The following is a 13534-nucleotide window of genomic DNA, read 5'->3' on the forward strand; positions in this document are numbered from 1 at the left end:
AGGCTGAGGCGGGTGGATCACTTCAGGCCAGGAGTTCGAGACCAGCCTGGGCAACATGAAACCCCATCTCAACTAAAAATTCAAAAAAATTTAGCCAGGCTTGGTGGTGCAGGTTTGTCATCTCAGCTACTGGGTGACTGAGGCATGAGAATCACTTGAACCTGGGAGGAGGAGGTTGCAGTAAGCTGAGATCTTGCCACTAAACTTCAGCCTGGGTGACAGATTAAGACTGTCTCAGAAACAAAACAAAACAACAAAAAAGAAGCTTTTAGAGCAAGTTCATGGGAGATGCAGCAGGAGGCGCAGGAACCACACATGTGCTAGTGAGGAGTGTGGGGAGACTGGGAGGGCCCACAGGTATTGTGCTGCTTCTGGCTGAGGGCAGGGGAATAGGGCGGCTGCTTCTGAAAGCAAATATCCTGAAAAACCTGTTGCTGGTACTCCAAATTCTGGTTCCCATGTAGATCATGAAACCTGAAAAACTTCCAGGCAACTAGCTTTCAGAATCTTTCCTGCTGTGATTAGCTTTCACTGCAGGTAGTGATTACCTGTGAGATAACATCTGGGAATTATTGATTGAAAAGACCTTCACTATCGGTTGGGGGCGGTGGCTGATGCCTGTAATCCCAGCACTTTGTGAGGCTGAGGTGGGTGGATCACCTGAGGTCAGGGGTTCAAGACCAGCCTGGCCAACATGGTGAAACCCCATCTCTACTAAAAAATACAAAAACTAGCCAGGAGTGGTGGCAGGCACCTGTAATCCCAGCTACTTGGGAGGCTAAGGCAGGAGAATCACTTGAACCCTGGAGGCGGAGGTTGCAGTGAGCTGAGATAGCACCAGTGCACTCCAGCCTGGGTGACAGAGCGAGACTCCATCTCAAAAAAAAAAAAAAAAAAAAAAAAAGAGGCCAGGCATGGTGGCTCACGCCTGTAATCCCAGCACTTTGGGATTTTCTGTCTCAAAAAAAAAAAAGAGAGAGACTCTGGATCAAAAAGGATTTTCACAAACAGATCCAAAGAACCAGCATCCAGATTAAGAAACAGCATTAACAGCAACCCAGAAGCAACCCTTGGGACCTGCCTCAATCTCTGCCTCCTCCCTACTCCCCATAGGTAACCTCTATCCTGACCTCTTAACACCATGGATCAGTGTAGCTCCTTTTAAAAGTATATAAATGGAGTCATGTAGATTTGATTACTTTGCGTTTGGCTTATTTCCCTCAGCAACATGTTTATAAGGATCATCTAACAACAGCAGTTTTGAAAAGTGAGTCTCAAAGAGGCAAGAATGGCCGGGCACGGTGGCTCACACCTGTAATCCCAGCGCTTTGGGAGGCCGAGGTGGGCAGATCACAAGGTCAGGAGTTTGAGACCAGCCTGGTTAACACGGTGAAACCCTGTCTCTACTAAAAATACACAAAATTAGCCAGGTATGGTGGCAGGCACGTGTAATCCTAGCTACTCGGGAGGCTGAGGCAGGAGAATCGCTTGAACCTGGGAGGGGGAGGTTGCAGTGAGCCGAGACCGTGCCGCTACATTCCAGCTTGGGTGAGAGAGTGAGACTCCATCTCGGAAAAAAAAAAAAAAAAAATTAGCTGGGCGTGCTGGTGGGTGCCTGTAATCCCAGCTACTTGGGAGGCTGAGGTAGGAGAATTGCTTGAACCCGGGAGGTGGAAGTTGCAATGAGACGAGATTGTGCCATGGCACTCCAGCCTGGACAAGAGTGAGACTCCATCTCAAAAAAGAAAATAATAATAATAAAGTTTATTTTTCAGTATTTCATGTTGATTTATCTCAAATTTATTGTTGAATAAGAAGTGATATAGAGATTCAAAGTTATTTTTCCCAGATACTTTTTATTGTCCCAACACCACCATTTATTGAACAATCTATATTTTATGCACATTTCTTTTTTTTTTCTTTCTTTTTTTTTTTTTTTGATACAGGGTCTTGCTCTGTTTCTGCCTGGGCTGGAGTAAAGTGATAGTAAACTGATTCTCCCACCTCAGCTTCCTGAATAGCTGGGACCACAGGCACACGCCACTGCACCTGGCAAATTTTTAAGTTTTTTTTTTTTTTTTTTTTTTTTTTTTTTAGACAGAGCCTTGCTCTGTCGCCCAGGCTGCAGTGCAGTGGCGTGATCTCGGCTCACTGCAACCTCCGCCTCTCAGGTTCAAGCGAGTCTTCTGCCTCACACTCCCAATTAGCTGGGACTACAGGCGCGTGCCACCACAACATGCTAATTTTTTGTATTTTTAGTAGAGACAGGGTTTCACCATGTTAGCCAGGATGGTCTCGATCTCCTGACCTCGTGATCTACCCGCCTCACCCTCCCAAAATGCTGAGATTATAGGCTTCAGCCACCGCGCCCGGCCCAGTTTTTAAGTGTTGTAGAGATGGAGTCTTGCTTTGTTGCCCAGGCTGGTCTTGAACTCTGGGCTGAAGCGATCTGCCCACCTTGGCCTCTCAAAGTGCGGCGATTACAGGTGTGAGCCACCACACCCAGCCAGCATTTCTTGAATAATCTATCTCTATTTCTCTATATAGCCTCATTCATCTATCTAAACTCCCATAGCTATTTTGGTTGCTAGACTGTTCATCCCAATTCCATGTGCCAGTGTCACTGCTACACTAATTGAATTACTATAAATGTATAATGTTGTTTTCCTATATGTTCGTGGTACATTTTTTTTGCAACGTTCTCCCAAGGTCTGAGGAACAGTATGTCAAGGCATGGCATGAAAGGAATGCAGGTCTCCCAAGGCTTTAGAGAAGAATGATTTGTTCATGGTGTCACAAAGCAAGGGGTGAGGGGCACAATTGGGATGAAAACCCAGGGATCTACGTAATTCCTCCATCTTTCCACTGCCCCAGAGTGGGAAGGTAGGGGTAGCTGAGAGGTTTTGAGGACCAGAGGATAGGGGGGAGTAGTCTGGATAGACTTTTCTGTCTCTAAGTCCTGTTAACTCCACTCTCCTATTGCTTTTGCATGGGTCCCTCCCCAGCTATCAGCATCCTGAGGCCTCCCCTCTCACCCAGAGTATTGCAACAGCTGTGCAAACCTTCCTGACGAAGACCAGGTCAGCACTCCTTTGGTTATGAAGCCGCTGCCCCCAACACCTGTGGAATTTGTCTTCAGGGTTCTCCTTCCTGTTTTGTAATTATAATTATCTCGAGAGGCCGAGGTGGGCGGATCACTTGAGGTCAGGAGTTCAAAACCAGCCTGACCAACATGGTGAAACCCCATCTCAACTAAAAATACAAAATTAGTCGGACGTGGTGTCATGCGCCTGTAATCCCAGCTACTCTGGAGGCTGAGACAGGAGAATCGCTTGAACCTGGGAGGCGGAGGTTGCATGGAGCTGAGATTGTGCCACTGCACTCCAGCCTGGGTGACAGAGCGAGACTCTGTCTCACAAAAAAAAAAAAAAGGCCCGGCGCGGTGGCTCACGCCTGTAATCCCAGCACTTTGGGAGGCCGAGGAGGGCAGATCACGAGGTCAGCAGATTGAGACCATCCCGGCTAACACAGTGAAACCCCGTCTCTACTAAAAATACAAAAAATTAGCCGGGCGTGGTGGCAGGCGCCTGTAATCCCAGCTACTGGGGAGGCTGAGGCAGGAGAATTGCGTGAACCCGGGAGGGGAAGCTTGCGGTGAGCTGAGACTGAGCCGCTGCACTCCAGCCTGTGCTGCAGAGCGAGACTCCATAAAAAAAAAAAGAAAAAAAAATTATCTCTCCCCCTTCCCTTTCCTCTCCATGTAAGCTGTGTGCACACAGGGACTTGTCTTTTTTATTATGGTATCCTCAGTGCTTTCGCACTTAGTAGGCACTCAGTGAATATTCATTAATTGGGTGTGGGGGTAAGGGAAAGGAGGGGTCTATAAAATTTATAACTGGCGATTTGGTGGTTGGGGAGAGTATTAAGTAAGTGCCTAGGGCGCACAGAGAAAAACACTGGTAATATTTATTTCACAAGGCCTTTTTAGAATTAACTAAAACAAAGTATCTAAGGGCCTAGAAGAGTTCCTGACAATTGGCCAAAGTTCAGTAAATCTTAGCGAACACTCCTCCCCTTTTCTCCAAATTCCTCAGTTTTTCCCCAGGGTAGAGCAAGAGCAAAGGAGAGAAGCCTTTTGGGCCCTCCCTAAGCCACAGACAGGTTGGGGAAGCCTCTGGATCATTAAAAGGCAGAAAATAATTTTACATTTGGTCCTCTAAAACCCCACAAGCCCCAAATCAGAAGGCTGTGCCTGGACTTAGCTCGAGCGAGCCCAGAAGCACCTGGTGGGATACGCAGCTGTGCCCCAGGCATTGCTACCCACGGGCTCCGGCCAGAGAGGCTCGCGCTAGGCGGGCTGGGCCCGCGGGACGAATCCCCACCTCTGCGGCCCACTCGAGAGCGGGGCCACACGCGGGGTCACGAGCCGGTTTGCCCCGCCGGGGCTTGGCCGAGGCCGCTCGGCGGCGGGCAGGGAAAGGCTTGGCCTGGCCGGCGGGACACCAGCCCCTTTGTCCGCGGCGCAGAAGGGCCCCAGCTGCGGGCAGAGCCGGCGCCCTGCAGGCCGCGGGGAGGAGCGCGGCGGGCACAGGCGGTGGCGGCCCGTGGGCGCGGGGCCCCTGCAGGGACGGGGACAGACGCGCACGGAGCGGGAGCCCGGCAGCTCCGGGTCTACGGGATCCATCCTCCCAAGGGTGCCCGAGAACACTCCATCGTCGCGGAATGCCCGCGCTTCTTTCGTTAAAGCTGTCTTTGAGTTTGCCTCCTCTGGTTGGTAAAAGTTAATTCCACAAGTATTGACTTGGCCCAGAGTAATAGCAAAGAACCGTGAGCCTCCCGTTTTTACGCCCTAGGGGCTCACGCTCTTGGAAACGACGAAAGCGTTGCCTGTTTGTCAAGAAAACTAAGGAAAAACAAAGAAGAAAGCTAAGACGCTCTACAGACAGTAAGCGCCCTGGAAGGGAGATGAGAGCTAGGTGGGTGGGGCCACGTGGCCGAAGTGGAAAAGGCCCTAGCGGGGGTGCGGGGGGCTGGGAGCTGTGGGATGCCACATGCCAATAAAGTCAGCAAATGCCTACGGGGCAAAACGAAGATGAAGAGTCCGAGGGAATCCCTAAAGCCAAAAACCACAGAATGTTTGGTAATCATTACCATTCAACAAACAAACTTTCCCTCAATGTATTTTTTAAGGTTGACAGAAATAACCCTTTATTAAAATCAAATGTATATAACAACATATAACATGGATGAAAACAATACATGTGATCCTTAAACTTTTTAAAATTTCTTTTCTTTTTTTTTTTTGAGACAGAGTCTCGCTCTGTCGCCCAGGCTAGAGTGCAGTGGCTGTCGGCTCACTGCAACCTCCACCTCCCGGGTTCAAGCGATTCTTGTGCCTCGGTCTCCCAGCACTTTGGGAGGCCGAGGCGGGCGGATCACCTGAGGTCAAGAGTTCAAGACCAGCCTGTATGGTGAAACCCCGTCTCTACTAAAAATACAAAAATTAGCCAGGCATGGTGGTGCACGCCTGTAGTCCCAGCTAGTCGGGAAGCTGAGGCAGGAGAATCTCTTGAACCTGGAAGGCGGAGGTTGTAGTGAGCTGAAATCATGCCACTGAACTCCAGCCTGGGTGACAGAGGGAGACTCTGTCTTAAAAAAAAAAAAAAAAAAAAAAAAAAGGGTAAGACCTGCTGGGCTGCATTCCCAGTAAGTTAAGGCATTCTTAGTCACAGGATGAGATAGGAGGTCGGCAGGAGACACAGGTCATAAATACCTTGTTTTTTTGTTTGTTTGTTTTTGAGATGGAGTCTCACTCTGTCGCTCAGTTGCCCGTACTGGAGTGCAGTGGTGCAATCTCGGCTCACTGCAACCTCCGCTTCCTGGGTTCAAGAGATTCTCCCGCCTCAGCTTCCCGAGTAGCTGGGATTACAGGCATCCACCATCAGGCCCTGCTAATTTTTGTATTTTTGTAGAGGCAGGGTTTTACCATGTTGGCCAGGCTGGTCTTGAACTCCTGATGTCAGGTGATCCTCCGGCCTCAGCCTCCCAAAGTGCTGGGATTATAGGCATGAGCCACAGCGCCGGCCAGACCTTGCTGATAAAACAAGTTGCAGTAAAGAAACCGGCTAAAACCCACCAAAACCAAGATGGCGATGAGAGTGACCTCTGGTCGTCCTCACTGCTACACTCCCACCAGCACCATGACAGCTTACAAATGCTATGGCAACATCAGAAGTTACCCTATATGGTCTAAAAAGGAGAGGCATGAATAATCCACCCCGTGTTTAGCATATCATGAAGAAATAACCATAAAAATGGGCAACCAGAAGCCCTTGGGGCTGTTTTGTCTATGGAGTAGCCATTCTTTTATTCCTTTACTTTCCTTATAAACTTGTTTTCACTTTATGATCTCGCTCTGAATTCTCTTGTGCAAGATCCAGGAACCCTCTCTTGGGATCTGGACTGGGACTCCTTTCCAGTAATGTAACCGCCCAAGGTGTTCACCTTGCCTCCTGCCTAGACAGAACCATCTTATCACAACCTTTTTGATAAATTGATAAATTTTGATCGCTCAGCTTATATTCAGTTCTTGTTAATCCCCTAAGCAGGAACTAATTTACTGGGGAGGGATTTAATGTTAAAGTTGGGCATAGGTCTACAAGTCAGCCCAAGAGGATTCCTCACCTCATTAAATCTACTCACCACTGCAGATGAAAAATATATTAATCCTAATGTCTGGTCCAAAAAAGGAAACCGAGGGAAATTCCAAGTCCCTCCGATCCACATCAAGCTAAAAACCCCAGGAGAAGTAGTAAGAAGGAAGCAATCCCTATTCCCCTAGAAGGTAGGATAGGGTTGAAACCTATAATCAAAGACCTTATTAAGGATGGGCTTCTCGAGCCCTGTATGTCCCCTTATAACACCCCAATACTGCCAGTCAAGAAATTAGATGGGTCATACCAGCTACTACAGGACCTTAGAGCTATCAACCAAATAGTCCAGACTACCAACCCCATTGTCCCCAATCCTTACACTATTCTTAGCAAAATTCCATATAATCATCAATGGTTTACCGTAATAGATTTGAAGGATGCTTTTTGGGCATGTCCCCGGGCTGAAGATAGCCAAAATATATTTGCTTTTGAATGGGAGGATCGCCACTCAGGGCGGAAACAGCAATATCTCGATGGACAGTCTTGCTCCGAGGGTTCATAGACTCCCCTAATCTTTCTGGCCAAATTTTAGAACAGGTACTAGAAAAAGTTGTCATACCAGAACAAATATGCCTTCTTCAGTACATAGACGACATTCTTATATCTGGTGAAGATACAGAGAAGGTAACTGACTTCTCTACACATATTCTTAGCTATCTGCAGTTTGAGGGGCTATGAGTCTCAAAAAGAAAGCTTCAGTATGTAGAGCCCGAAGTTAAATATTTAGGCCACTTAATAAGCTCAGACAAGTGAAGAATAGGGCCTGAATGAATCGAGGGAATGGTGTCCCTACCCTTGCCTCAAACTAAACAAGAACTCAGGAAATTTTTAGGGTTAGTCAGATACTGCCGCTTATGGATTGACTCATGCACTGCACAGTAAACTGTTATATTAAAAACTTGCCCAGGAGAAGCCGAACCATCTCCTGTGGACTTCTGAGGAAGCTGATCAAGTCTAGAAGCTGAAGGAAAGGCTCATAACTGCCTTACCCTCCCTAGAAAAGCCATTCCACCTTTTTGTTAATGTGGACAGTGGGGTAGTTTTAGGAGTGCTGACTCTAGAACACAGAGGCCACTGGCAGCCCGTAGCCTTCCTATCAAAGGTGTTGGACCCAGTCACTTGTGGATGGCCTCAATGCATCCAGTCCATCGGGGCTGCGGCAATACTAGTCGAGGAAAGCAGGAAGTTAACCTTTGGAGGAAAATTGACGGTAAGCACGCCTCACCAAGGTAGAACTATCTTAAACCAGAGAGCAGGGAGATGGCTTACTGACTCGAGAATCTTAAAGTATGAGACCATTCTGTTAGAAAAGGATGATTTAACATTGACCTCTGATAATTCACTCAACCCAGCAGGTTTCCTAACAGGGAATCCAAATCTGTGGAGGGAACACACATGTTTAGATTTAATTGATTACCATACAAAGGTTCGACCAGACCTAGGAGAAACCCCCTTCTGGACTGGACGGCACTTATTTATAGACAGTTCCTCCGGGGTGATTGAGGGAAAAAGACACAATGGGTATTCAGTGATTGATGGAGAAACTCTCATAGAAATAGAATCTGGAAAATTGCCCAACAGTTGGTCTGCTCAAACATGTGAGCTGTTTGCACTCAGCCAAGCCTTAAAGTACTTACAGAACCAGGAAGGAACCATCTATACAGATTCCAGGTATGCCTGTGGAGTGGCCCATATGTTTGGGAAAATTTGGACTGAACGAGGTCTCATTAATAGTAAAGGTCAAGACCTTGTTCACGAGGAGCTGATCACCCAAGTATTGAATAATCTTCAGTTGCCGGAAGAAATAGCTATTGTCCGTGTTCCCGGACACCAGAAAAACCTTTCTTTTGAAAGTCGGGGAAATAACCTAGCAGATCAGGTAGCCAAGCAGGCTGCTGTGTCTTCTGAAATGCGTATTTTTCACTTAACTCCCTACCTGCCTCCTCCTACTGTAATCCCCAATTTTTCTTCCACTGAAAGAGAGAATCTAATAAAAATAGGTGCTAAAGAGAATTCAGAAGGAAAGTGGATACTGCCAGACCAGAGAGAAATGTTGTCTAAACCCCTTATAAGGGAAGTCTTATCCCAGCTACATCAAGGGGACCCATTGGGGGCCTCAGGCCATGTGTGATGCAGTTCTCAGGGTTTATGGTTGTATATGAATTTATACCGTGGCCAAACAGGTTACAGATAGTTGCTTAGTATGTAAGAAAACTAATAGACATACTATAAAAAGATTACCTCTCAAGAGAAGGAATCCGGGCTTAAGGCCATTCCAAAGTATCCAAGTTGATTACACAGAAATGCCTCCAATAGGTCGTCTGAAATATTTACTAGTAGTAGTAGTAGACCACCTCACTCACTGGGTTGAAGCTATCCCTTTTCAAATGCGACAGCCAATAATGTAGTTAAGGCCCTAATTGAAAATATAGTACCTAGGTTTGGACTAATAGAAAATATTGACTCAGACAATGGAACTCATTTCACCGCACACATTATTAAAAAGCTATCCCAAACATTAGACATTAGATGGGAACACCATATTCCCTGGCACCCACCCTCATCAGGGAGAGTAGAAAGAATGAATCAGATGCAAAAGAACCACCTAACCAAATCAGTCTTAGAGACTTGGTTGCCGTGGACCAAGTGTCTTCCTATACCCTGCTGAGAATTCGAACTGCACCACGGAAAGACATTGGTCTTTCTCCTTATGAGGTGCTCTATGGATTACCTTATTTGCACTCCACTACTGATATTCCTACCTTTGAAACAAAAGACCCAATTCCTTACAAATTATATACTTGATGTATCTTCTACTTTCTCTTCTCTTAAAACTAAAGGTTTTTTTAGCACAGGCACCACCCTTGGAGTTCCCGGTGCATCAACAACAGCCTGGGGATCACGTCCTCATTAAGAGCTGGAAAGAGGAAAAACTTGAGCCAGCCTGGGAAGGTCCTTACTTAGTGCTCCTCACGACTGAAACCGCAGTCCACACCGCGGACTGCGGTGGATGGACTCCAGAGTCATGGGCCATAGTCCTAGGGGAAAACCCTACCAAACTAAAGCTGAGAAGAATTTAACTCTCTTTCATCTATTCTACTACTTTTTCTTCTTTCCTCGCTCTATTGCTGACCATCTAGTTATTAAAGTAACCAAGTCAAGTTCACCTCAAACTATTGCATTTGATGCTTGCCGTGTTATACTCTGTAGGGATTTGTTAAGCCAAAGACAGCTCTCTACTTCAGAAAAGTACCTCTGTCCCTCCTGGCTCTCCTCAGACTGGGCATTAGTGAATTGGGACCATTTAATCCGGGGAGATTTCAATAAAGACCCCAGTGGCAACCAGGAGTCTTGCCCCACTGATGTAGAGCTTTTATGCCGTAGTTGGTCCAATGTTCTGTGAACCGCCAAAGAGCGAGGATGGAGTGCCCCAACCAGTTTTTATAATTTCCTAAAACCAGACATTCATTTTACTAAAGGGACAGTCCCCCTAACTGTCAGTTAAACCAGTGCAACCCTATACAGGTTATTATTTTGAGCCCCCAAAGTTCTCCCCCTTTTCTAAGCCAGTTCCCTTCTTTCAGCCGGTTTTATGGTATGGGGGCTGAGGTTTCAGGGACAGACTTATTGGATTCTTTGAAATGTGTTCCTTTGATCCCCCACCACCTGAACCTGCTTCTAAACCTTTTTCTAAAACCTCTTACAGTGGAACCATTGTTCCTCCTCCATCTGACGACAAGGCCAAGATAGCGATGGTAGAAGTTAAAGACTTAAAACAAACTTTAGCAATCGAGACAGGATACCAAGATGTAAATGCCTGGTTGGAATGGATCAAATATTCCGTCTGCACGTTAAACAAAAGCAATTGTTATGCTTGTGCGTGTGGCAGGCCAGAGGCGCAGATTGTCCCCTTTACACTAGGGTGGTACTCCAGCAGACTGGGCATGGGCTGCATGGTAGCTCTTTTCCAGGATTTTACAGCCTGGGGTAACAAGTCATGCCATGCTCTCTCTCTGCTGTATCCTGAAGTTCCACACCCTGCGGGTCAGCCCCCGAGGGCCATCCAGCTTCCGTCTCCCAACACTAAGTTCACTTCGTGTCTCTCACGACAGGGAGGAAACTTAGCGTTCCTTGGAGACCTGAAGGGATGCAGTGAGCTTAAGAACTTTCAAGAGCTTACCAATCAGTCAGCCCTTGTTCATCCCCAAATGGATGTGTGGTGGTATTGTGGTGGACCTTTACTGGACACTCTACCGAATAACTAGAGTGGCACTTGTGCTTTAGTCCAATTGGCTATCCCTTTTACCCTGGCATTTCATCAATAAGAGGAAGAAAAAATAAGACATTGTAAAGTGAGAGAAGCCCCTTATGCTTTCGACTCTCACATCTATTTAGACACAGTTGGAGTCCCATGGGGAATACCAGATCAATTTAAGGCCCAAAATCAAATAGCTGCAGGATTTGAGTCAATATTTTGGTGAGTGACAGTTAACAAAAATGTAGATTGGATAAACTACGTCTATTACAACCAACAGGGATTTATTAACTACACTAGAGATGCTGTTAAAGGAATAGCTGAGCAATTAGGGGCTACTAGCCAGATGGCTTAGGAAAATAGGATAGCCTTAGACATGATATTAGCAAAAAGAGGAGGAGTTTGCGTCGTGATTAAAACTCGATGTTGCACCTTCATCCCAAACAACACCGCCCCTGATGGAAGTATAACAAAGGCATTGCAAGGTCTGACTGCTCTATCCAATGAGTTAGCCAGCAACTCAGGGGCAAATGACCCCTTTACGGGATGGCTAGAGAAGTGGTTTGGTAAATGGAAAGGAATAATAGCCTCAATTCATTCCTCCCTCGTAGCTGTAATAGGTGTACTTATTCTTGTCGGGTGCTGTGTCATACCATGCATCCTGGGTTGGTGCAGGGGCTCATAGAAACGGCACTTACTAAAACCTCCCTTAACTATCCTCCACCTTATCCAGAGAAGCTGCTTCTTTTGGAAAATCAAGCAGAACAACTAAGTCAAGACATGTTAAATAAGTTTGAAGAGAAAGCCGTAAAAAATTGCAAGAGGAGGAAGTTGTTGAATATGAATTCTAAATTTCTCTTCAAAGAATTAATATGTCAGTATGTTCAATTCTTTGCCTTCTACTTTTAAACTTAACTTCCTCGTAAAGCAACCTTTTTTGATTACCCACTCCACCCTGACTCATCCCGATTACCTACTCCACCCTGACTCATTCTGATCACCTACTCCACTCTAACTCATTCTGATCACCTCCACCCTGAATCATTCTGATCACCTGCTCCACCCTAACTCATTCCGGTTACCTGCTACAAAGCGCTCACCCCATCATTCTCTTTAAATTAGCCAATCAGAATTAGTTTAGCCTGTGCGGTCTAACACTAGCCAATAGGGGAATGACACAGCAGCAGGGGCTATGTGCGTGTAATCCCAGCGCTTTGGGAGGCTGAGGCAGGCGGATCAGGAGGTCAGGAGATTGAGACTATTCTGGCTAACATGGTGAAACCCTGTCTCTATTAAAAAATACAAAAAATTAGCCGGGCATGGTGGCGGGAACCTGTAGTCCCAGCTACTCGGGAGGCTGAGGCAGGAGAATGGCGTGAACCCGGGAGGCGGAGCTTGCAGTGAGCCCAGATTGGCCATTGCACTCCAGCCTGGGCGACAGACAGAAACTCTGACTCAAAAAAAAAAAAAAAAAAAGAACCCCTTCCCCTCCCTTGTCCAAATGTGCGCCCACCATTGCTCCATCGGTGAGAGCGAACCCTTCTATAGAAGTACCTTGCCTTGCTGAGAATTAAAAAACAGAAAATTTTATATTCGAGTGCTACAACACAGAGGAATTGCAACGGAGAAGGAGTAATTCACGCAGAGCTGGCTGTGAGGGAGACCGGAGTTTTATTATTACTCAAATCAGTCTCCCCAGCATTGGGGGAGCAGAGTTTTTAAGGATAACTTGGTCGGTGGGGGGAAGCCAGTGATCCAGGAGTGCTGATTGGTCAGAGATGAAATGATATGGAATTGGAGCTGTCTTCTTGAGCTCAGTCAGTTCCTGGGGGGCGGGGGGCCACAAGATCAGATGAGCCAGTTTTTGATCTGAGTGGGACCAGCTGATCCATGAAGTGCAGGGTCTGCAAAATATCTCAAGCAGTGATCTTAGGAGCAGTTTAGGGAGGGTCAGAATCCTGTAGCCTCCAGCTTCATGACTCCTAAAGCATAATTTTCTAATCCTGTGGCTAATGTTAGTCCTACAAAGGCAGTCTAGTCCCCAGGCAAGAAGGAGGTCTGCTTTGGGAAAGGGCTGTTACCGTCTTTGTTTAAACCATAAACTACAAACTAAACTTCTCCCAAAGTTAGTTCAGCCTGTGCCCAGGAATGGACAAGGACAGCTTGGAGATTAAAAGCAAAATGAAGTCAGTTAAGTTAGATCTCTTTCACTGTCTCAGCCATAATTTTGCAAAGGTGGTTTCAGTAACATAATTGTTCCTAAGACTCTGTTCAAGCATATACAACATACCAGATGCTTTCCTTGTACCTTTGAACATTTTATTATTACTATTATTGAGATGGAGTCTAGCTCTGTTGCCAGGCTGGAGTGCAGTGGCGCGATCTTGGCTCACTGAAACCTCTGCCTACCAGGTTCAAGCGATCCTCCTGCCTCAGCCTCCTGAGTAGTTGGTACTATAGGCACGCGCCACCACGCCCAGCTAATTTTTTGTATTTTTAATAGAGACGGGGTTTCTCCATGTTGGCCAGGATGGTCTTGATCACTTGACCTTGTGATCTGCCCACC

The sequence above is a fragment of the Gorilla gorilla genome, chromosome 16 (genome assembly GCF_029281585.2).
Source record: "Gorilla gorilla gorilla isolate KB3781 chromosome 16, NHGRI_mGorGor1-v2.1_pri, whole genome shotgun sequence".
NCBI classification, from domain to species: domain Eukaryota; kingdom Metazoa; phylum Chordata; class Mammalia; order Primates; family Hominidae; genus Gorilla; species Gorilla gorilla.